Consider the following 27,945-nt stretch of genomic DNA (forward strand, 5'->3'; position numbering starts at 1 on the left):
CCCCAGGGCTGATAACCATCTAGACACTCCCCAGGACTGATAACCATCTAGACTCTCCCCAGGCCTGATAACCATCTAGACTCTCCCCAGGACTGATAACCATCTAGACTCTCCCCAGGCCTGATAACCATCTAGACTCTCCCCAGGCCTGATGGACAGCACCATCTGTTAACCATCTATGAAGACTCTCCCATGGCTAACCATCTAGACTCTGGCCTGTTGTAATCATAGACTCTCCCTGGGTTACTGATAACCATCTAGACTCTCCCCAGGCCTGATGTTACTGTTGTAATCTAGACTCTCCCCAGGCCTGATAAACGTCTAGACTCTCCCCAGGCCTGATAACCATCTAGACTCTTCCCGGACTGATAACCATCTAGACTCTCCCCAGGACTGATAACCATCTAGACTCTCCCCAGGCCTGATTACCAGACTCTAGATCTGGACTCTCCCAGGACTGATAACCATCTAGTAACTCATGGAAAGCCCCAGGACTGATAACCATGTAGACTCTCCCCAGGCCTGATAACCATCTAGACTCTCCCCAGGACTGATAACCATCTAGACTCTCCCCAGGACTGATAACCATCTAGACTCTCCCCAGGCCTGATAACCATCTAGACTCTCCCAGGACTGATAACCATCTAGACTCTCCCCAGGACTGATAACCATCTAGACTCTCCCCAGGCCTGATAACCATCCAGACTCTCCCCAGGACTGATAACCATCTAGACTCTCCCCAGGCCTGATAACCATCTAGACTCTCCCAGGCCTGATAACCATCTAGACTCTCCCCAGGCCTGATAACCATCTACTGATCTCTCCCCCAGGCCTGATAGGCTCTCCCAGGCTGTTGATCATAGACTCTCCCCAGGCCTGATAACCATCTGACTCTCCCAGGCCTGATAACCATCTAGACTCTCCCCAGGCCTGATAACCATCTAGACTCTCCCCAGGGCCTGATAACCATCTAGACTCTCCCAGGACTGATAAACGTCTAGACTCTCCCCAGGCCTGATAACCATCTAGACTCTCCCAGGCCTGATAACCATCTAGACTCTCCCCAGGCCTGATAACCATCTAGACTCTCCCCAGGCCTGATAACCATCTAGACTCTCCCCAGGACTGATAAACGTCTAGACTCTCCCCAGGCCTGATAACCATCTAGACTCTCCCAGGACTGATAAACGTCTAGACTCTCCCCAGGACTGATAACCACATCTAGACTCTCCCCAGGCCTGATAACCATCTAGACTCTCCCCAGGACTGATAACCATAACCTAGACTCTCCCCAGGCCTGATAACCATCTAGACTCTCCCCAGGGCTGATAACCATCTAGACTCTCCCCAGGCCTGATAACCATCTAGACTCTCCCCAGGCCTGATAACCATCTAGACTCTCCGCAGGACTGATAACCATCTAGACTCTCCCCAGGCCTGATAACCATCTAGACTCTCCCCAGGCCTGATAACCATCTAGACTCTCCCCAGGCCTGATAACCATCTAGACTCTCCCCAGGGCCTGACTCTAACCATCTAGACTCTCCCCAGGCCTGATAACCATCTAGACTCTCCCCAGGGCTGATAACCATCTAGACTCTCCCCAGGACTGATAAACCATCTAGACTCTCCCCAGGACTGATAACCATCTAGACTCTCCCCAGGACTGATAACCATCTAGACTCTCCCCAGGCCTGATAACCATCTAGACTCTCCCCAGGCCTGATAACCATCTAGACTCTCCCCAGGCCTGATAACCATCTAGACTCTCCCCAGGCCTGATAACCATCTAGACTCTCCTGCAGGACTGATAAATGTCTAGACTCTCCCCAGGACTGATAACCGTCTAGACTCTCCCCAGGCCTGATAACCATCTAGACTCTCCCCAGGCCTGATAACCATCAGACTCTCCCCAGGAGACTCTCTCCCAGGACTGATAACCATCTAGACTCTCCCCAGGACCTGATAACCATCTAGACTCTCCCCAGGACTGATAACCATCTAGACTCTCCCCAGGCCTGATAACCATCTAGACTCTCCGCAGGACTGATAACCATCTAGACTCTCCCAGGCCTGATAACCATCTAGACTCTCCCCAGGGCTGATAACCATCTAGACTCTCCCCAGGACTGATAAATCTAGACTCTCCCCAGGACTGATAACCATCGTCTCCCAGACTCTCCCCAGGGCTGATAACCATCTAGACTCTCCCCAGGCCTGATAACCGTCTAGACTCTCCCAGGACTGATAACCATCTAGACTCTCTGCAGGACTGATAAACGTCTAGACTCTCCTCAGGCCTGATAACCATCTAGACTCTCCCAGGACTGATAACCATCTAGACTCTCCGCAGGCCTGATAACCATCTAGACTCTCCCCAGGGATAACCATCTGACTCTCCAGGCCTGATAACCATCTAGACTCTCCCCAGGACTGATAACCATCTAGACTCTCCCCAGGACTGATAACCATCTAGACTCTCCCCAGGACTGATAACCATCTAGACTCTCCCCAGGGCTGATAACCATCTAGACTCTCCCATTTAAAGGATGACTTGATCAAAGGAGTTACAGGCGCCACACACGTGTACTGCACTGCTTTGCTTTATCTCCCCAGGCCTGAGTTAAATGGAGAACTTGTTCTCAACTGGCACCTGGTTAAATAAGGTGGCCCACCTGGTTAAATAAAGGTGTTCTCAACTAGCCTACCTGGTTAAATAAAAAAAATATATATATACATTTCAGATGTCTCCTCACCGTTCATTACGTGAGGTTTTGGGGAAGAACAGAAATTCACCAGGCCTGTAACAATAACCAGGTTGACATAGGCAGCTTCCTCTTCGTGGACTGCCCGGGCATCTACGCCCCCTCGTGGACTGATAAACGCCCCCTCGTGGACTGCCCCACTGTGTTTACTTCAAGAGGGAACTAGACCTCCCCGTGGACTGCCTCACTGTGTTTACTCTCCAAGAGGGGCACTGATAAACGCCCCTCTGGACTCTCCCCAGGGCTGTGTTTACTTCAAGAGGGGCACTACGCCTCGTGGACTGCCCCACTGTGACTTCAAGAGGGCATAACCATCGTGGACTGCCCCACTGATTAACCTTCTAGAGGGGCTCTCCCCTCGTGGACTGCCTCCTGTAGACTTCCTCCAGGGGGCACTGATAACCCTCGTGGACTGCCTCCCTGTGTTTACTTCAAGAGGGGCACTCTCCCCGTGGACTGCCCCATCTGTGTTTACTTCAAGGGGGACTATAACCCTCGTGGACTGCCCCACTGTGTTTACTTCTAGGGGACTCTCCCCTCGTGACTGCCTCTGTGTTTACTTCAAGAGGGGCACTGATAACCATCTGGACTGCCGCACCTGTTAACTTCTAGACACTCCCCAGGCCTGATAACCATCTGTGTTTACTTCCCAGGCCTGACGCCCCATCTAGACTCTCCCACTGGTTTACTGATAGAGGGCACTACATCTCGTGGACTGCCTCACTATGTTTACTTCAAGAGGGCACTATAACCCTCTGGACTGCCTCACAGGTTTGATAAATCATATAAGGACATTTTTTCCTCAGGATTGAAAACTTCTTTGGGCTAGACTCTCCCCAGGCCTGTAACCAAAGTAAACTGCCTGCCCTCAGGCCCAGATGCTAGGATATGCATATCATTATTAGATTTGATAGAAAACACTCTGACATTTCTAAAACTGTCAGAATAATAACCATCTAGAGTATCCCCAGAACTGAGTTGGCAGGCGTAACCCCAAGCACAAACCAACCTGGGATTTTTTTTTTTTTTTTTAGGTCTATCTGTTTTGCATTAGATTTCTATGGTAAGACCTTTTGATAGGAATCTGCTTGTAGTTCCTATGGCTTCCACTGATGTCAACAGTCTTCAGAATTGGTTGATGTTTTCCTTTGAGAAATGAAGACTAGCCCTGCTCTTCCATGTGACTCACCCAGGTGACCTGGAACTCATCTTTGTTTTACTTTGTTGTTTTCGTTATTTCTGACTTTTTGTGTCATGCCTGGCTGGTTGGAAATCTGATTTTCATGTGTTTGTATGCTGGGCGCTGTCCTCAGATAATCGTCTGACTTTCCCCGGAAGCCTTGTTAAATCTGACACTGCACCTGGATAAATAAAGTTGCTCTATTCTGATGATAACCAGCAGGATTAAATAAAGGAAGAAACAGGGAGGTAGACTCAGCTCCAGAACCAAATGGTTAACATAACTGTCAAGGATTCATAGACACCATCATCATTCCTATCCTTATGTTTTATGAAGTCTTATTATGAATATTTCTGTTTGTGAATTTGGTGCAATTTCACTGGATGTTAACCAATCAATCCCTACCAGGACGGGGAAGGGATCACTAAGGAGTTAAAGGCACAGGGTTCATAAACCATCAAACTCTCTCAGTCCAAATGCTATAGTCCATCCAGGACATGAGTCCTTACCTCTAGTAGTCTGTGCTGTAGATGTCTCTGGACATCCCACTGTGTCCTATCTTCCCAACAGCCCGTTGCCCACTAGACAGTTCCTGGTGGCCAGGTCTCTGGACAAAGTGCTGGAGGCCAGGTACACAATCTCCCGGCTGAGATCTGATAGCGATGTCTAACATCTGGACAGACCCAGCTCTCCGTCAGTTTAACAGGGATGGCCCCCCACAAGGATCATAGCATCTGGACCATGGACTCTGGAGAGAGAAACATTAACCTTCATCTATACAGTCTGTAGAGGCTGGCCATCTGGACCATGGACTCTGGAGAGAGACTGGATTAACCTTCATCTATCAGTATGTAGAGGCTGGCCATCTGGACCATGGACTCTGGAGAGAGTACTGTAGAGGCTGGCCATCTGGACCATGGACTCTGGAGAGAGAAACATAAACCTTCATCTATACAGTATGTAGAGGCTGGCCATCTGGACCATGGACTTTGGAGAGAGAGAAACATAAACCTTCATCTATAAGTATGTAGAGGCTGGCCATCTGGACCATGGACTCTGGAGAAAGGAAACTTAACCTTCATCTATACAAATAAAGGCTGGCCATCTGGCCTGGACTCTGGTTAAGAGAAAAAAACCTTCATCTATACAGTATTCAGAGGCTGGCCATCTGGACCATGGACTCTGGGAGAGAAAACATAAACCTTCATCTGTACAGTATTAGAGGCTGGCCATCTGGACCATGGACTCTTTCGAGAGAAACATTAACCTTCATCTATACAGCCCCTCGTGGACTGCCTCACTGGTTTACTTCTGGCACATGGACTCTGGAGAGAGAAACATTAACCTTCATCTATGCAAGTATGTAGAGGCTGGCCATCTGGACCATGGACTTCAAGAGGCAGTATGTAGAGGCTGGCCATCTGGACCATGGACTCTGGAGAGAGAGAAACATAAACCTTCATCTATACAGTATGTAGAGGCTGGCCATCTGGACCATGGACTCTGGAGAGCCCCCATAAACCTTCATCTATACAGTATGAGAGGCTGGCCATCTGGACCATGGACTCTGGAGAGAGAAACATTAACCTTCATCTATACAGTCTGTAGAGGCTGGCCATCTGGACCATGGACTCTGGAGAGAGAGAAACATAAACCTTCATCTATACAGTATGTAGAGGCTGGCCATCTGGACCATGGACTCTGGAGAGAGAAACATAAACCTTCATCTATACAGTATGTAGACTGGCCATCTGGACCATGGACTCTGGAGAGAGAAACATCAACCTTCATTTTCAAGAGGGGCTGGCCATCTGGTCTACTGGACTTGGAGAGGGAGAAACATAAACCTTCATCTATGGTAGAGGCTGACCATTTGGACTCTGGAAGAGGGGCACTACGCCCTTCATGGATACAGTATGTAGAGGTTGGCCACTACCATGGACTCTGGAGGACATCTTTTTCATCTATACAGTTGAAAAAGGCTGGCCATCTGGAAATGGACTCTGGAGCAGTATTTTAACCTTCCATCTATACAGTATGTAGAGGCTGGCCATCTGGACCATGGACCTGGAGAGGGAGAAACATTAACCTTCATCTATTGTATGTAGAGGCTCATCTGGACCATGGACTTGGAGAGAAAACATTGACATTTCTAAAACTGTCAGAAGCTGGCCATCTGACCTGGACTCTGGAGAGTATAACAAATAAACCTTCATCTATACAGTATTTAGAGGCAAACCATCAGACCATGGATTTCTATGGTAAGAACATTAACCTTCATCTTACAGTTCCTAGAGGCTTCCACTAGATGTCAACATGGACTCTCAGAAAGAGAAACATTTTCCTTCAGAAATGAAGTATGTAAGGCTGCCTCTGGACCATGGACTCTGGTGACCTGAGAAACATTAACCTTCATCTTTGTTGTTTTAGAGGCTGTGTCATGCCTGGACCATGGTCTGGAAATCTGATTTTCATGTATTTGTATGCTAGAGGCTGGCCATCTGGACCATGGACTCTGGAGAGGGAGAAACATTAACCTTCATCTATACAGTATGAGGCTGGATCATCTGACCATGGACTCTGGAGGGAGAGAAACATAAACCTTCATCTATACAGTCTGTAGAGGCTGGCCATCTCCATGGACTCTGGATGAGAGAAACATTAACCTTCATCTATACAGTCTGTAGAGGCTGGCCATCTGAAGGTTCCTGGACTCTGGAGAGACCAGAGAAAAATAAACCTTCATCAACAGTATGTAGACCCTGGCATCTGGACCATGGACTGGAGAGAGTCATTATGAATCATTATACAGTCTGGAGGCTGGCCAGGACATGGACTCTGTTGAGAGAATCATTAACCTTCATCTATACAGTCTGTAGAGGCTGGATCACCATGGACTCTGGAGAGGGTTCATAAACCTTCAAATCTCTCAGTCCAAATGTATAGGCTGGCCATCTGGACCATGGACATGAGAGAGAAACATAAACCTTCATCTATCAGTCTGTAGAGGCTGGCCATCTGGACATGGACTCTGGATCTTCAGAAACATAAACCTTCATCTATACAGTCTGTAGAGGCTGGCCATCTGGACCATGGACTCTGGAGGAGAGAAACATAAACCTTCATCTATACAGTATGTAGAGGCTGGCCATCTGGACCATGGACTCTGGAGAGAGAGAAACATTAACCTTCATCTATACAGTATGTAGAGGCTGGCCATCTGGACCATGGACTCTGGAGAGAGAGAAACATTAACCTTCATCTATACAGTATGTAGAGGCTGGCCATCTGGACCATGGACTCTGGAGAGAGAGAAACATTAACCTTCATCTATACAGTCTGTAGAGGCTGGCCATCTGGACCATGGACTCTGGAGAGAGAAACATAAACCTTCATCTATACAGTATGTAGAGGCTGGCCATCTGGACCATGGACTCTGGAGAGAGAGAAACATAAACCTTCATCTATACAGTCTGTAGAGGCTGGCCATCTGGACCATGGACTCTGGAGAGAGAAACATTAACCTTCATCTATACAGTATGTAGAGGCTGGCCATCTGGACCATGGACTCTGGAGAGAGAGAAACATAAACCTTCATCTATACAGTATGTAGAGGCTGGCCATCTGGACCATGGACTCTGGGAGAGAGAAACATAAACCTTCATCTATACAGTCTGTAGAGGCTGGCCATCTGGACCATGGACTCTGGAGAGAGAGAAACATTAACCTTCATCTATACAGTATGTAGAGGCTGGCCATCTGGACCATGGACTCTGGAGAGAGAGAAACATAAACCTTCATCTATACAGTATGTAGAGGCTGGCCATCTGGACCATGGACTCTGGAGAGAGAGAAACATTAACCTTCATCTATACAGTATGTAGAGGCTGGCCATCTGGACCATGGACTCTGGAGAGAGAAACATTAACCTTCATCTATACAGTATGTAGAGGCTGGCCATCTGGACCATGGACTCTGGAGAGAGAGAAACATAACCTTCATCTATACAGTATGTAGAGGCTGGCCATCTGGACCATGGACTCTGGAGAGAGAGAAACATAAACCTTCATCTATACAGTATGTAGAGGCTGGCCATCTGGACCATGGACTCTGGAGAGAGAAACATTAACCTTCATCTATACAGTATGTAGAGGCTGGCCATCTGGACCATGGACTCTGGAGAGAGAGAAACATTAACCTTCATCTATACAGTATGTAGAGGCTGGCCATCTGGACCATGGACTCTGGAGAGAGAGAAACATCAACCTTCATCTATACAGTATGTAGAGGCTGGCCATCTGGACCATGGACTCTGGAGAGAGAGAAACATAAACCTTCATCTATACAGTATGTAGAGGCTGGCCATCTGGACCATGGACTCTGGAGAGAGAGAAACATTAACCTTCATCTATACAGTATGTAGAGGCTGGCCATCTGGACCATGGACTCTGGAGAGAGAGAAACATTAACCTTCATCTATACAGTATGTAGAGGCTGGCCATCTGGACCATGGACTCTGGAGAGAGAAACATTAACCTTCATCTATACAGTATGTAGAGGCTGGCCATCTGGACCATGGACTCTGGAGAGAGAGAAACATTAACCTTCATCTATACAGTATGTAGAGGCTGGCCATCTGGACCATGGACTCTGGAGAGAGAGAAACATTAACCTTCATCTATACAGTATGTAGAGGCTGGCCATCTGGACCATGGACTCTGGAGAGAGAGAAACATTAACCTTCATCTATACAGTATGTAGAGGCTGGCCATCTGGACCATGGACTCTGGAGAGAGAGAAACATGAACCTTCATCTATACAGTATGTAGAGGCTGGCCATCTGGACCATGGACTCTGGAGAGAGAGAAACATTAACCTTCATCTATACAGTATGTAGAGGCTGGCCATCTGGACCATGGACTCTGGAGAGAGATAAACATTAACCTTCATCTATACAGTATGTAGAGGCTGGCCATCTGGACCATGGACTCTGGAGAGAGAAACATTAACCAGATCAGAGGAGTAGTAGAGGCTGGCCATCTGGACCATGGACTCTGGAGAGGAGATAGAGACAGAGGACAGTAGTAGAGACTGGAGGAGTAGTGAGACAGAGGAGGAGTAGAGACAGAGGAGGAGTAGAGACAGAGGACAGTAGAGTAGAGGAGTAGAGACAGAGGAGGAGTAGAGACAGAGGAGAGAGAGACAGAGGACCTTAGTAGAGACAGAGGCTGGCCATCTGGACCAGGGACTCTGGAGTAGAGACAGAGGAGACAGAGGAGTAGTAGAGACAGAGGAGGAGTATGGACTGGAGAGGAGGACCTTAGAGACAGAGGAGGACAGAGGAGGAGTAGAGACAGAGGGAGTAGAGAAACATTAGAGACAGAGTAGTAGAGACAGAGGAGGAGTAGAGACAGAGGAGTAGTAGAGACAGAGGAGTAGAGACAGAGTAGTAGAGACAGAGGAGTAGAGACAGAGGACAGAGGGGAGGGAGGTAGAGACAGAGGAGGAGTAGGAGACAGAGACAGAGGAGGAGTAGAGACAGAGGAGGGTAGAGACAGAGGAGGAGTAGAGACAGAGGAGTAGTAGAGACAGAGGAGGAGTAGAGACAGAGGAGGAGTAGAGACAGAGGAGGAGTAGAGACAGGAGGGAGTAGAGACAGAGGAGTAGTAGAGACAGAGGAGTAGTAGAGACAGAGGAGGAGTAGAGACAGAGGAGGAGTAGAGACAGAGGAGGAGTAGAGACAGAGGAGTAGTAGAGACAGAGGAGGAGTAGAGACAGAGGAGTAGTAGAGACAGAGGAGTAGTAGAGACAGAGGAGGAGTAGAGACAGAGGAGGAGTAGAGACAGAGGAGGAGTAGAGACAGAGGAGTAGTAGAGACAGAGGAGTAGTAGAGACAGAGGAGGAGTAGAGACAGAGGAGTAGTAGAGACAGAGGAGGAGTAGAGACAGAGGAGGAGTAGAGACAGAGGAGGAGTAGAGACAGAGGAGTAGTAGAGACAGAGGAGGAGTAGAGACAGAGGAGGAGTAGAGACAGAGGAGGAGTAGAGACAGAGGAGGAGTAGAGACAGAGGAGGAGTAGAGACAGAGGAGTAGTAGAGACAGAGGAGTAGTAGAGACAGAGGAGTAGTAGAGACAGAGGAGTAGTAGAGACAGAGGAGGAGTAGAGACAGAGGAGGAGTAGAGACAGAGGAGTAGTAGAGACAGAGGAGGAGTAGAGACAGAGGAGTAGTAGAGACAGAGGAGTAGTAGAGACAGAGGACATTTTTGCTTTCTTTTGTTCTAAATAGAGACGGCAGGTTGGATTGTGTAAAATGCAGTTAATTAGCTTTAGATTCCCCCAAAATATTCCAGACCTCCCGTCAGGCTATGTCCCCCCACTTCTGAAACCAAAGAGGCGCCCCTGTGTACCAGCATTGTTCCTATACCACTACCTGAGGAACTTGTTGAGGTCCCCATTCTTCATGTACTCAAACACCATGATGAGGGGATCTCCATCCACACAGACCCCATAGAACTTAACAATGTGGTCGTGCTGGAGGTTGGTGAGCAGCTCAGCTTCTCTCTGGAAGTCTTTTCTGGCTGACAGGTTGGGGTCCTTCAGGCTCTGGGAACCAAGGGACACCTGATGGTTTCAGGGTCTGTGGATGAGATGGAGAAGTACTGTTGGTTTACAGACGGAACTACAGCATATAGACAACAGACAGGTTGGGGTCCTTCAGGCTCTGGGAACCAAAGGGACACCTGTTGGTTTTCAGGGTCTGTGGATGAGATGGAGAAGTACTGTTGGTTTACAGATGGAACTACAGCATATAGACAACAGACAGGTTGGGGTCCTTCAGGCTCTGGGAACTAAAGGGACACCCTTCTGATGGTTTCAGGGTCTGTGGATGAGATGAAGTACTGTTGTTTACTGCTGGTACTACTGTAGTAGTAAACACATTGATATCAGACATCTTATAGACAACAGAAAGGGTGAGGTCCTTCAGGGTCTGGGAAGAAGAGATGTGCTGTTGGTATTCTGCTGGATGATGTCTGTAAATTACCAGTAGGTCTTCAGTTATACAAACCTAAAAACACCTCATCACTCAGTAACATCCTCATCACTCAGTAACATCCTCATCACTCAGTAACATCCTCATCACTCAGTAACATCCCTCATCACTCAGTAACATCCTCATCACTCAGTAACATCCCCTCATCACCAGTAACCCTCATCACTCAGTAACATCACATCCCCTCATCACTCAGTAACATAATATCCTCATCACTCAGTAACATCCTCATCACTCAGTAACATCCCCCTCATCACTCAGTAACATCACATCCTCATCACCCTCATCACTCAGTAACATCCCTCATCACTCAGTAACATCCCTCATCACTCATCACCAGTAAATCCCCTCATCACCAGTAACATCCCTCATCACTCAGTAACATCCTCATCATCAGTAACATCCTCATCACTCAGTAACATCACCCTCATCACTCACTCAGTAACATCCCCTCATCACTCAGTAACAGTCCCTCATCACTCAGTCATCACATCCTCATCACTCAGTAACATCCCTCATCACTCAGTAACATCACATCCTCATCACTCAGTAATCCATCATCAGTAACATCCTCATCACCAGTAACATCCCCTCATCACTCAGTAACATCCCTCATCACTCAGTAACATCCCCCTCATCACTCAGTAACATCCCCTCATCACTCAGTAACATCCCCTCATCACTCAGTAACATCCTCATCACTCAGTAACATCCCTCATCACCAGTAACATCCCTCATCACTCAGTAACATCCTCATCACTCAGTAACATCCTCATCACTCAGTAACATCCCTCATCACTCAGTAACATCCCTCATCACTCAGTAACATCCCTCATCACTCAGTAACATCCCTCATCACTCAGTAACATCCCTCATCACTCAGTAACATCATCCCTCATCACTCAGTAACATCCCCTCATCACATCAGTAACATCCCTCCCTCAGTAACATCCTCATCACTCAGTAACATCCTCATCACTCAGTAACATCCCTCATCACCAGTAACATCCCAGTAACATCACTCAGTAACATCCCTCATCACTTCAGTAACATCCTCATACTCAGTAACATCCCTCATCACTCAGTAAACATCCTCATCACTTCAGTAACATCCCCTCATCACTCAGTAACATCCCCTCATCACTCAGTAAACATCCAGTAATATCCTCATCACTCAGTAACATCCCTCATCCTCACTAGTAAACATCCTCATCACTCAGTAACATCCCTCATCACCAGTAACATCTCCCTCATCACTCAGTAACATCCCTCATCACTCAGTAACATCACCCTCATCACTCCAGTAACATCCCTCATCACTCAGTAACATCCCCTCATCACTCCAGTAACATCCCCTCATCACTCAGTAACATCCTCTCACTCAGTAACATCTATCACTAGTAACATCCTCATCACTCAGTAACATCCCTCATCACCAGTAACACATCACCAGTAACATCTCATCACTCAGTAACATCCCTCATCCTCACTCAGTAACATCCCTCATCATCTCTCTCAGTAACATCCTCATCACTCAGTAAACATCCCTCATCACTTCAGTAACATCCCCTCATCACTCAGTAACATCCCTCATCACTCAGTAACATCTCATCACTCAGTAACATCCCCTCATCACTCAGTAACATCCCTCATCCCCTCATCACTCAGTAACATCCTCATCACTCAGTAACATCCTCACACTCCATCCTCATCACTCAGTAACATCCCTCATCACTCAGTAACATCCCCTCATCATCTCAGTAACATCCCTCATCACTCAGTAACATCCTCATCACTCAGTAACATCCCTCATCACTCAGTAACATCCTCATCACTTCAGTAACATCCTCATACCAGTAACATCCTCATCACTCATCAGTAACACATCCTCATCACTCAGTAACATCCTCATCACTCAGTAACATCCTCATCACTCAGTAACATCCTCATCACTCAGTAACATCCTCATCATCCTCATCAGTAACATCATCCCTCATCAGTAACATCCCTCATCACTCAGTAACATCCTCATCACTCAGTAACATCCTCATCACTCACTCAGTAACATCCTCATCACTCAGTAACATCCCTCATCACTCAGTAACATCCTCCTCATCATCACCAGTAACATCAGTAACACTAGTAATATCTCATCACTCAGTAACATCCCTCATCACTTCAGTAACATCCTCATCTCAGTAACATCCTCATCACTCAGTAACATCCCCTCATCACTCAGTAACATCCTCATCACTCAGTAAACATCCTCATCACTCAGTAACATCCTCATCACTCAGTAACATCCCTCATCACTCAGTAACATCCCTCATCACAGTAACATCCTCATCACTCAGTAACATCCAGTAACATCCCTCATCACTCAGTAACATCCTCATCACTCAGTAACATATCCTCATCACTCAGTAATATCACATCCTCATCAGTAACATCCTCATCACCAGTAACATCCTCATCACTCAGTAACATCCTCATCACTCAGTAACATCCTCATCACTCACAGTAACATAATATCCTCATCACTCAGTAACACACTAGTAATATCCTCATCACTCAGTAACATCCATCCTCATCACTCAGTAACATCCTCATCACCAGTAACATCCTCATCACTCAGTAACATCCTCATCACTCAGTAACATCCTCATCACATCAGTAACATCCTCATCACTCAGTAACATCCCTCATCACTCAGTAACATCTCATCACTCAGTAACATCTCTAGTCATCTCATTTCAGTAACATCCTCATACAGTCATCCTCATCACAGTAACATCCCTCATCACTCAGTAACATCCCTCATCACTCAGTAACATCCCTCATCACTCAGTAACATCTCATCACTCAGTAACATCCTCATCACTCAGTAAACATCCTCAGTAACATAACATAACATCCTCATCACTCAGTAACATCCCTCATCACCAGTAACATCCTCATCACTCAGTAACATCCTCATCACTCAGTAACATCCTCATCCCTCATTTCACTCAGTAATATCCCTCATCACTTCAGTAACATCCTCATCACTCAGTAACATCATCCCTCCAGTAACATCCCTCATTACTTCAGTAACATCAGTAACCCTCATCACTCAGTAACATCCTCATCACTCAGTAACATCCTCATAATACCAGTAACATCTCTCATCACTCAGTCATCCTCATCACTCAGTAACATCTCCTCATCACTCAGTAACATCCCTCATCACTCAGTAACATCCCCTCATCACTCAGTAACATCCTCATCACTCAGTAACATCCTCATCACTCAGTAACATCCCCTCATCACTCAGTAACATCCTCATCACTCAGTAACATCCTCATCACTTCAGTAACATCCTCATCACTCAGTAACATCCTCATCACTCAGTAACATCCTCATCACTCAGTAACATCCCTCATACCAGTAACATCCTCCTCATCATCCCTTCAGTAACATCCTCATCACTCAGTAACATCACATCCTCATCACTCAGTAACATCCTCATCATCTCAGTAACATCCCTCATCACTCAGTAATATCCTCATCACTCAGTAACATCCTCATCACTCAGTAACATCATCCTCATCCTCAGTAACATCCCTCATCACTCAGTAAATATCCTCATCACACAGTAACATCCTCATCACTCAGCAACATCCTCATCATCATCATCCTCATCACTCAGTAACATCCTCATCACTCAGTAACATCCCCTCATCACTCAGTAACATCCCCTCATCACTCAGTAACATCCTCATCACTCAGTAACATCCTCATCACTCAGTAACATCCTCATCACTACAGTAATATCCTCATCACTCAGTAACATCCTCATCACCAGTAACATCCCATCACAGTCATCCTCATCACCAGTAATATCCTCATCACTCACAGTAATATCCTCATCACTCATCAGTAACATCCTCATCACTAGTAACATCCTCATCACTCAGTAACATCTCATCACTCAGTAACATCCCTCATCACTCAGTAATATCCTCATCACTTCAGTAACATCCTCATCACTCAGTAACATCCTCATCACTCAGTAACATCCCTCATCACTCAGTAATATCCTCAGTCACATCACTAGTAACATCCTCATCACTCAGTAATATCCTAACATCCCTCATCACTTCAGTAACATCCCTCATCACTCAGTAACATCCTCATCACTCAGTAACAACATCCTCATCACTTCAGTAACATCCTCATCACTCAGTAATATCCTCATCACTCAGTAACATCCCCTCATCACTCAGTAACATCCATCCTCATCACTCAGTAACATCCTCATCACCAGTAACATCCTCATCACCAGTAACATCCTCATCACTCAGTAACATCCTCATCAATCAGTAACATCCTCATCACTCAGTAACATCCTCATCACTCAGTAACATCCTCATCACTCAGTAACATCCTCATCATCAGTAACATCCTCAGTAACATCTCATCACTCAGTAACATCCTCATCACTCAGTAACATCCTCATCACTCCCAGTAACATCCTCATCACTCAGTAACATCCCCTCATCACTCAGTAACATCCTCATCACTCAGTAACATCCTCATCACTTCAGTAACATCCCTCATCACTCAGTAACATCCCTCATCACTCAGTAACATCCTCATCACTCAGTAACATCCTCATCACCAGTAACATCCTCATCAGTAACATCCTCATCATTACAGTAACATCCTCATCCTTCAGTAACATCTTGTAATATCCTCATCACCAGTAATATCTCATCAAGTAACATCCTCATCACTCAGTAACATCCTCATCACTCAGTAACATCCTCATCACTCAGTAACATCCTCATCACTCAGTAACATCCTCATCACTCAGTAACATCCCTCATCACTCAGTAACATCCTCATCACCAGTAACATCCTCATCACTCAGTAACATCCTCATCACTCAGTAACATCCTCATCACTTCAGTAACATCCTAATCAGTAATCCCTCATCACTTCAGTAACATCTCATCATCAGTAACATCCTCATCACTCAGTAACATCCTCATCACCAGTAACATCCTCATCACCAGTAACATCCTCATCACTCAGTAACATCCTCATCACTCAGTAACATCCTCATCACTCAGTAACATCTCATCACTCAGTAACATCCTCATCACTCAGTAACATCCTCATCACTCAGTAATATCCTCATCACCAGTAAATCACATCCTCATCACTCAGTAACATCCTCATCACTCAGTAACATCCTCATCACTCAGTAACATCCTCATCACTCAGTAACATCCTCATCACTCAGTAACATCCTCATCACTCAGTAACATCCTCATCACTCAGTAACATCCTCATCACCAGTAACATCTCATCACTCAGTAACATCTCATTCAGTAACATCCTCATCACCAGTAACATCCTCATCATCATCTCAGTAAACATCCTCATCACTCAGTAACATCCTCATCACTCAGTAACATCTCTCAGTCACTCAGTAACATAACATCCTCATCACCAGTAACATCTCATCACTCAGTAACATCACAGTAACATCCTCATCACTCAGTAACATCCTCATCACTCAGTAACATCCTCATCACTCAGTAACATCCTCATCACTCAGTAACATCCTCATCTCAGTAACATCCTCATCACTCAGTAACATCCATCACCAGTAACATCCTCATCACTCAGTAACATCCCTCATCACTCAGTAACATCCTCATCACCAGTAACATCCTCATCACTCAGTAAATCCTCATCCTCATCACATCACTCAGTAAACATCCTCATCACTCAGTAACATCCTCATATCAGTAACATCCCTCATCACTCAGTAACATCCTCATCACTCAGTAACATCCCCTCATCACCAGTAACATCCTCATCACTCAGTAACATCCCTCATCACTCAGTAACATCCTCATCACTTCAGTAACATCCTCATCACTCAGTAACATCCTCATCACTCAGTAACATCCTCATCACTCAGTATCCTCATTAACATCACATCCTCATCACTCAGTAACATCCTCATCACTCAGTAACATCCTCATCACCAGTAACATCCTCATCACTCAGTAACATCCTCATCACCAGTAACATCCTCATCACAGTAACATCCTCATCACTCAGTAACATCCTCATCACTCAGTAACATCCTCATCACCAGTAACATCTCTCATCACTCAGTAACATCCTCATCACTCAGTAACATCCCTCATCACTCAGTAACATCCTCATCACTCAGTAACATCCTCATCACTCAGTAACATCCTCATCACTCAGTAACATCCCTCATCACATCCTCAGTAACATCCTCATCACTCAGTAACATCCTCATCACTCAGTAACATCCTCATCACTAGTAACATCCTCATCACTCAGTAAATCCTCATCACATCCCTCATCACTTCAGTAACATCTCATCACTTCAGTAACATCCTCAGTCATCCTCATACAGTAAATCACATCCTCATCACTCAGTAACATCCTCATCACAGTAAATATCCTCATCACTTCAGTAACATCCTCATCACTCAGTAACATCCTCAACTAGTAACATCCTCATCACTCAGTAATATCCTCATCACTAAAACATCCTCATCACCAGTAAATCTCATCACTAGTAATATCTCATAATACATTCAGTAAATCTCATCACTAGTAATATCTCAATACTAGTAACATCTCTCATTACTAGTAATATCCTCTCACTCATTAGTAGTAACATCCTCATTTCAGTAACATCCTCAATCACTTCAGTAATATCTCATCACTCAGTAATATCCTCATCACTAGTAACATCCTCATCACTCAGTAACATCCATCTCATCCTCATCACTAGTAACATCCTCATCACTCAGTAACATCCTCATCACTCAGTAACATCCCTCATCACTCAGTAACATCCTAACATAACATCCTCATCACTCAGTAACATCCTCATCACTCAGTAACATCCTCATCACTCAGTAACATCCTCATCACTCAGTAACAATCATCAGTAACATCCTCATCACTCAGTAACATCCCTCATCACTCAGTAACATCCTCATCACCAGTAACATCCTCATCACTCAGTAACATCCTCATCACTAGTAATATCATCCACTTCAGTAACATCCTCATTACAGTAACATCATCCTCATCACTACAGTAACATCCTCATCACTCAGTAACATCCTCATCACTCAGTAACATCCTCATCACTCAGTAACATCCTCATCACTTCAGTAACATCCTCATCACTCAGTAACATCCTCATCACCAGTAACATCCTCATCACTTCAGTAATATCCTCATCACTAGTAACATCTCATCTAGTAATATCAGTAACATCCTCATTACTCAGTAATATCTCTCACTCAGTAACATCCTCATCACTCAGTAACATCTCATCATTCAGTAACACTATCACTCAGTAACATCTCATAACATCATTTATCAGTAACATCCTCATCACTCAGTAACATCCTCATCACTCAGTAACATCCTCATCACTCAGTAACATCCCTCATCACTCAGTAACATCCCCTCATCACTCAGTAACATCCTCATCACTCAGTAACATCCCTCATCACTCAGTAACATCCTCATCACTCAGTAACATCCTCATCACCAGTAACATCCTCATCACTCAGTAACATCCTCATCACTCAGTAACATCCTCATCACCAGTAACATCCTCATCACCATCCCCTCATCACTCAGTAACATCCTCATCACTCAGTAACATCCTCATCACTCAGTAACATCCTCATCACTCAGTAACATCCTCATCACTCAGTAACATCCTCATCACTCAGTAACATCCTCATCACTCAGTAACATCCTCATCACTCAGTAACATCCTCATCACTCAGTAACATCCTCATCACTCAGTAACATCCTCATCACTCAGTAACATCCTAACATCACTCAGTAACATCTCATCCATCCTCATCACTTCAGTAACATCCTCATCACCAGTAACATCCCTCATCACTCAGTAACATCCTCATCACTAGTAACATCCTCATCACTAGTAACATCCTCATCACTCATAAACATCCCTCATCACAGTAACATCTCTCATCACTCAGTAACATCCTCATCACTCAGTAACATCCTCATCACAGTAACATCCCCTCATCACTCAGTAACATCCTCATCACTTCAGTAACATCCTCATCACCAGTAACATCCTCATCACTCAGTAACATCCTCATCACTCAGTAACATCTCATCACTCATCACTCATCACTCAGTAAATCACATCCTCATCTCAGTAACATCCTCATCACTTCAGTAATATCTCTCACTCAGTAATATCCTCATCACTCAGTAACATCCTCATCACTCAGTAATATCCTCATTACTAGTAATATCACTCAGTAACATCTCATCACTCAGTAAATATCTCATCTCATACTAGTAATATCTCATTACTTGTAATATCTCATTACCAGTAATATCAGTAACATCCTCATCACAGTAACATCCTCATCACTCAGTAACATCCCTCATCACTCAGTAACATCCTCATCACTCAGTAACATCCTCATCATCACTCATCACCAGTAACATCCTCATCACTTCAGTAACATCCTCATCACTCAGTAACATCCTCATCACTCAGTAACATCCTCATCACTCAGTAACATCCTCATCACTCAGTAACATCCCTCATCACCAGTAACATCCTCATCACTCAGTAACATCAGTAACCTCATCACTCAGTAACATCCTCATCACTCAGTAACATCCTCATCACTTCAGTAACATCCTCATCACTCAGTAACATCCTCATCACTCAGTAACATCCCTCATCACTCAGTAACATCCCTCATCACTCAGTAACATCCTCATCACTCAGTAACATCCTCATCACTCAGTAACATCTCAATACTTCAGTAAACATCCTCATCACTAGTAATATCCTCATACTAGTAACATCTCTCATCACTAGTAACATCTCATCACTCAGTAATATCCTCATCACCAGTAACATCCCTCATCACCAGTAACAGTAACATCCTCAATACAGTAACATCCTCATCATCAGTAACATCCTCATCACTCAGTAACATCTCATCACTCAGTAAATCCTCATCACTCAGTAACATCACTCAGTAAACATCCCTCATCACTTCAGTAACATCCTCATAACAGTATCATCATCCTCTCAGTAACATCTCATCACAGTAACATCCTCATCACAGTAACATCCTCATCACTCAGTAACATCCTCATCACTTCAGTAACATCCTCATCACTTCAGTAACATCCTCATCACTCAGTAACATCCCTCATCACTCAGTAACATCCTCAGTAACATCCTCATCAGTCAGTAACATATCCTCATCACTCAGTAACATCACCCTCATCACTCAGTAACAATCATCAGTAACATCCTCATCACTCAGTAACATCCTCATCACTCAGTAACATCCCTCATCACTCAGTAACATCCCTCATCACTCAGTAACATCCTCATCACTCAGTAACATCCTCATCACTAGTAACATCTCATCATATCTTCAGTAATATCCTCATCACTCAGTAATATCCTCATCACTAGTAATAATATCCTCATCACTAGTAATCAGTAACATCTCTCATCACTCAGTAACATCCTCATCACTCAGTAACATCCTCATCACTCAGTAACATCCTCATCACTCAGTAAACATCCTCATCACTCAGTAACATCCTCTCACTCAGTAAATATCACATCCTCATCACATCAGTAAATCCTCATCATCAGTAACATCCCTCATCACCAGTAACATCACATCCTCATCACTCAGTAACATCCTCATCATCAGTAACATCCTCATCACTCAGTAACATCCTCATCACTCAGTAACATCCTCATCACTCAGTAACATCCTCATCACTTCAGTAACATCCTCATCACTCAGTAACATCCTCATCACTCAGTAACATCCTCATCACTCAGTAACATCCTCATCACTCAGTAACATCCTCATCACTCAGTAACATCCTCATCATCAGTAACATCCTCATCACTCAGTAACATCCTCATCACTCAGTAAACATCACCCCTCATCACTCAGTAACATCCTCATCATCAGTAACATCCTCATCACTCAGTAACATCCTCATCACTCAGTAACATCCTCATCATCAGTAACATCCTCATCACCAGTAACATCCTCATCACTCAGTAACATCCTCTCATCACTCAGTAACATCCTCATCACTCAGTAACATCCTCATCACTTCAGTAACATCCTCATCACTCAGTAACATCCTCATCACTCAGTAATATCCTCATCACTCAGTAACATCCTCATCACTCAGTAACATCCCTCATCACTCAGTAACATCCCCTCATCACTCAGTAACATCCTCATCATCAGTAACATCCTCATCACTCAGTAACATCCTCATCACTCAGTAACATCCTCATCACTCAGTAACATCCTCATCACTTCAGTAATATCTCATCACTCAGTAACATCCTCATCACTCAGTAACATCCTCATCACTCAGTAACATCCTCATCACTCAGTAACATCCCTCATCACTCAGTAACATCCTCATCACTCAGTAACATCCCCTCATCCCCTCATCACTCAGTAACATCCTCATCACTCAGTAAACATCCTCATCACATTACAGTAACATCCTCATCACTCAGTAACATCCCAGTAACATCCTCATCACTCAGTAACATCCCTCATCACTCAGTAAATCCTCATCACTCAGTAACATCCTCATCACTCAGTAAACATCAGTAACATCCCCTCATCACTCAGTAACATCCTCATCACTCAGTAACATCCTCATCACTCAGTAAACATCCTCATCACTCAGTAACATCTCATACTCAGTAACATATCCCTCATCACTCAGTAACATCCCTCATCACTCAGTAACATCTCTCAGTAACATCCCCTCAGTCATCATCAGTAACATCCTCATCACTCAGTAACATCACATCAGTAACCCTCATCACAGTAACATCCTCATTCACTCAGTAACATCCTCATCACTCAGTAACATCCTCATCACTCAGTAACATCCTCATCACTCAGTAACATCCTCATCACTCAGTAACATCCTCATCACTCAGTAACATCCTCATCACTCAGTAACATCAGTAACATCCCTCATCACTCAGTAACATCCTCATCATCCTCATCAGTAACATCCTCATCACCAGTAACATCTCATCACTCAGTAACATCCTCATCACTCAGTAACATCCTCATCACTCAGTAATATCCTCATCACATCAGTAACATCCTCATCACTCAGTAAATCCTCATCAGTAACATCCTCATCACTCAGTAACATCTCATTCCTCATCACTCAGTAACATCCTCATCACTCAGTAACATCCTCATCACTCAGTAACATCCTCATCACTCAGTAACATCCTCATCACTCAGTAACATCCCCTCATCACTCAGTAACATCCTCATCACTCAGTAACATCCCTCATCACTCAGTAACATCCTCATCACTCAGTAACATCCTCATCACTCAGTAACATCCTCATCACTCAGTAACATCCTCATCACTCAGTAACATCCTCATCACTCAGTAACATCCTCATCACTCAGTAACATCCTCATCACTCAGTAACATCCCTCATCACTCAGTAACATCCTCATCACTCAGTAACATCCTCATCACTCAGTAATATCCTCATCACTTCAGTAACATCTCATCACTCAGTAACATCCCTCATCACTCAGTAACATCCTCATCACTCAGTAACATCCTCATCACTCAGTAACATCCTCATCACTCAGTAACATCCTCATCACTCAGTAACATCCTCATCACCAGTAACATCCTCATCACTCAGTAACATCCTCATCACTCAGTAACATCCTCATCACTCAGTAACATCCTCATACTCAGTAACATCCTCATCACTCAGTAACATCCTCATCACTCAGTAACATCCTCATCACTCAGTAATATCCTCATCACTCAGTAACATCCTCATCACTCAGTAACATCCTCATCACTAGTAAATCCTCATCACCTAACATCACTCAGTAACATCCCTCATCACTCAGTAACATCCTCATCACTCAGTAACATCCCCTCATCACTCAGTAACATCCTCATCACTCAGTAACATCCTCATCACTCAGTAACATCCTCAACTCAGTAACATCCTCATCACTCAGTAACATCCTCATCACTCAGTAACATCCTCATCACTCAGTAACATCCTCATCACTCAGTAACATCCTCATCACTCAGTAACATCCTCATCACTCAGTAACATCCTCATCACTCAGTAACATCCTCATCACTCAGTAACATCCTCATCACTCAGTAACATCCTCATCACTCAGTAATCCCCTCATCACTCAGTAACATCCTCAATACTCAGTAACATCCTCATCACTCAGTAACATCCTCATCACTCAGTAACATCTCATCCTCAGTAACACTCATCACTAGTAACATCTCATCACTCAGTAACATCCCTCATCACTAGTAACATCCTCATCACTCAGTAACATCCCTCATCACTCAGTAACATCCTCATCACTCAGTAACATCCCTCATCACTCAGTAACATCCTCATCACTCAGTAACATCCCTCATCACTCAGTAACATCCTCATCACTCAGTAACATCCCTCATCACTCAGTAACATCCTCATCACTCAGTAACATCCTCATCACTCAGTAACATCCTCATCACTCAGTAACATCCTCATCACTCAGTAACATCCAGTCACAGTAACATCCTCATCACTCAGTAACATCCTCATCACTCAGTAACATCCTCATCACTCAGTAATCATCCTCATCACTCAGTAACATCCCCTCATCACTCAGTAAATCTCATCAGTAATATCCTCATCACTCAGTAACATCCTCATCACTCAGTAACATCCTCATCACTCAGTAACATCCTCATCACTCAGTAACATCCCTCATCACTCAGTAACATCCCTCATCACTCAGTAACATCCTCATCACTCAGTAACATCCTCATCACTCAGTAACATCCTCATCACTCAGTAACATCCTCATCACTCAGTAACATCCTCATCACTCAGTAACATCCTCATCACTCAGTAACATCCTCATCACTCAGTAACATCCTCATCACTCAGTAACATCCCTCATCACTCAGTAACATCCTCATCCTCAGTCACATCAGTAAATCCTCATCACTCAGTAACATCCTCATCACTCAGTAACATCCTCATCACTCAGTAACATCCTCATCACTCAGTAACATCCTCATCACTCAGTAACATCCTCATCACTCAGTAACATCCTCATCACTCAGTAACATCCTCATCACTCAGTAACATCACTCATCCCTCATCACCAGTAACATCCTCATCACTCAGTAATATCCTCATCACTCAGTAACATCCTCATCACTCAGTAACATCCTCACATCCTCATCACTCAGTAACATCCTCATCACTCAGTAACATCCTCATCACTCAGTAACATCCTCATCACTCAGTAACATCCTCATCACTCAGTAATATCTCATCTCACATCCCTCATCACTCAGTAACATCCTCATCACAGTAACATCCTCATCACTCAGTAACATCCTCATCACTCAGTAACATCCTCATCACTCAGTAACATCCTCATCACTCAGTAACATCTCAGTAACATCCTCATCACAGTAACATCCTCATCATTACTCAGTAACATCCTCATCACTCAGTAACATCCTCATCACTCAGTAACATCCTCATCACTCAGTAACATCCTCATCACTCAGTAACATCCTCATCACTCAGTAACATCCTCATCACTCAGTAACATCCTCATCACTCAGTAACATCCTCATCACTCAGTAACATCCTCATCACTCAGTAACATCCCTCATCACTCAGTAACATCCTCATCACTCAGTAACATCCATCATCACTCAGTAACATCCTCATCACTCAGTAACATCCTCATCACTCAGTAACATCCTCATCACTCAGTAACATATCCTCATCACTCAGTAACATCCTCATCACTCAGTAACATCATCACTAGTAAATCACATCTCATCACTTCAGTAACATCCTCATCACTCAGTAACATCCTCATCACTCAGTAACATCCTCATCACTCAGTAACATCCTCATCACTCAGTAACATCCCTCATCCTCAGTAACATCCTCATCACTCAGTAACATCCTCATCACTCAGTAACATCCTCATCACTCAGTAACATCCTATCACTCAGTAACATCCTCATCACTCAGTAACATCCTCATCACTCAGTAACATCCTCATCACTTCAGTAACATCCTCATCACTCAGTAAACATCCCTCATCCTCAGTAACATCCCTCATCACTAGTAATATCCTCATTACTAGTAATATCCCTCATCACTAGTAACATCCCTCATTACTAGTAATATCTCTCATTACTAGTAATATCCTCATCACTCAGTAACATCCTCATCACTCAGTAACATCCTCATCACTCAGTAACATCCTCATCACTCAGTAACATCCCTCATCACTCAGTAACATCCTCATCACTCAGTAACATCCTCATCACTCAGTAACATCCTCCTCATCACTCAGTAGTGACATCCATTCAGTAATATCTCATCACTCAGTAACATCTCATTACTAGTAACATCTCATCACTCAGTAATATCTCATCACTAGTAACATCTCATCACTCAGTAACATCCTCATCACTCAGTAATATCTCATTACTAACAGTAATATCCTCATCACTCAGTAACATCCCTCATTACTCAGTAATATCCTCATCATCTTGTCAGTATCATCTCATTACATCCCTCTCATCACTCAGTAACATCATCATTACTAGTAACATCCCTCATTACTCAGTAACATCCTCATCACTCAGTAACATCCCTCATCACTCAGTAACATCCCTCATCACAGTAACATCCCTCATCACTCAGTAACATCCCTCATCACTCAGTAACATCCTCATCACTCAGTAACATCCTCATCACTTCAGTAACATCCTCATCACTCAGTAACATCCTCATCACTCAGTAACATCCTCATCACTCAGTAACATCCTCATCACTCAGTAACATCCCTCATCACTCAGTAACATCCTCATCACTCAGTAACATCCCTCATCACTCAGTAACATCCTCATCACTTCAGTAACATCCTCATCACTAGTAACATCCCTCATCACTCAGTAACATCCTCATCACTCAGTAACATCCCTCATCACTCAGTAACATCCCAGTAACATCCTCATCACTCAGTAACATCCTCATCACTCAGTAACATCCCTCATCACTCAGTAACATCCTCATCACTCAGTAACATCCTCATCACTCAGTAACATCCTCATCACTCAGTAACATCCTCATCACTCAGTAACATCCCCTCATCACTCAGTAACATCCCCTCATCACTCAGTAATATCCCCTCATCACTCAGTAACATCTCTCAGTAACATCATCCCCTCATCACTAGTAACATCTCATCACTCAGTAACATCCCTCATCATCTCATTCAGTAACATCCTCATCACTCAGTAACATCCTCATCACTCAGTAACATCCTCATCACTAGTAACATCCCTCATCACTCAGTAACATCCTCATCACTCAGTAACATCCCCTCATCACTCAGTAACATCCTCATCACTCAGTAAACATCCCTCATCACTCAGTAACATCCCTCATCACTCAGTAACATCCTCATCACTCAGTAAATCCTCATCACTCAGTAACATCCTCATCACTCAGTAACATCCTCATCACTCAGTCATCCTCATCACTCAGTAACATCCTCATCACTCAGTAACATCCTCATCACTCAGTAACATCCCCTCATCACTCAGTAACATCCCTCATCACTCAGTAACATCCTCATCACTCAGTAACATCCTCATCACTCAGTAACATCCTCATCACTCAGTAACATCCTCATCACTCAGTAACATCCTCATCACTCAGTAACATCCCTCATCACTCAGTAACATCCTCATCACTCAGTAACATCCTCATCACTCAGTAACATCCCTCATCACTCAGTAACATCCTCATCACTTCAGTAACATCCTCATCACTCAGTAACATCCTCATCACTAGTAACATCCTCATCACTCACCAGTAACATCCTCATCACTCAGTAATATCCTCATCACTCAGTAACATCCTCATCACTCAGTAAACATCCAGTAACATCCTCATCACTCAGTAACATCCCCTCATCACTCAGTAACATCCCTCATCACTCAGTAACATCCTCATCACTCAGTAACATCCTCATCACTCAGTAACATCCCTCATCACTCAGTAACATCCCTCATCACTCAGTAACATCCTCATCACTCAGTAACATCCCTCATCACTCAGTAACATCCTCATCACTCAGTAACATCCCTCATCACTCAGTAACATCCTCATCACTCAGTAACATCATCCAGTAACATCCTCATCACTCAGTAACATCCCCTCATCACTCAGTAACATCCCTCATCACTCAGTAACATCCCTCATCACTCAGTAACATCCTCATCACTCAGTAACATCCCTCATCACTCAGTAACATCCCTCATCACTCAGTAACATCCCTCATCACTCAGTAACATCCTCATCACTCAGTAACATCCCTCATCACTCAGTAACATCCCTCATCACTCAGTAACATCCTCATCACTCAGTAACATCCTCATCACTCAGTAACATCCCTCATCACTCAGTAACATCCTCATCACTCAGTAACATCCTCATCACTCATCCTCGTCACTAGTAACATCCCTCGTCACTCAGTAACATCCTCATCACTCAGTAACATCCCTCATCACTCAGTAACATCCTCATCCCAGTCATCCTCATCTAGTAACATCCTCATCACTCAGTAACATCCCTCATCACTCAGTAACATCCCTCATCACTCAGTAACATCCCTCATCACTCAGTAACATCCTCATCACTCAGTAACATCCCTCATCACTCAGTAACATCAGTAACCCTCATCACTCAGTAACATCCCTCATCACTCAGT

General features: G+C 44.2%; 1 pseudogene; it reads right to left on the reverse strand.

Annotated features, from left to right (window-relative positions):
- LOC127924117 (NT-3 growth factor receptor-like) overlaps nucleotides 1-27,945 on the reverse strand; it is a 65,498-nt pseudogene that overhangs the window by 8,355 nt on the left and 29,198 nt on the right.

Source organism: Oncorhynchus keta, unplaced genomic scaffold, assembly GCF_023373465.1.
Source record: "Oncorhynchus keta strain PuntledgeMale-10-30-2019 unplaced genomic scaffold, Oket_V2 Un_contig_3684_pilon_pilon, whole genome shotgun sequence".
Taxonomy (NCBI): Eukaryota; Metazoa; Chordata; class Actinopteri; order Salmoniformes; family Salmonidae; genus Oncorhynchus; species Oncorhynchus keta.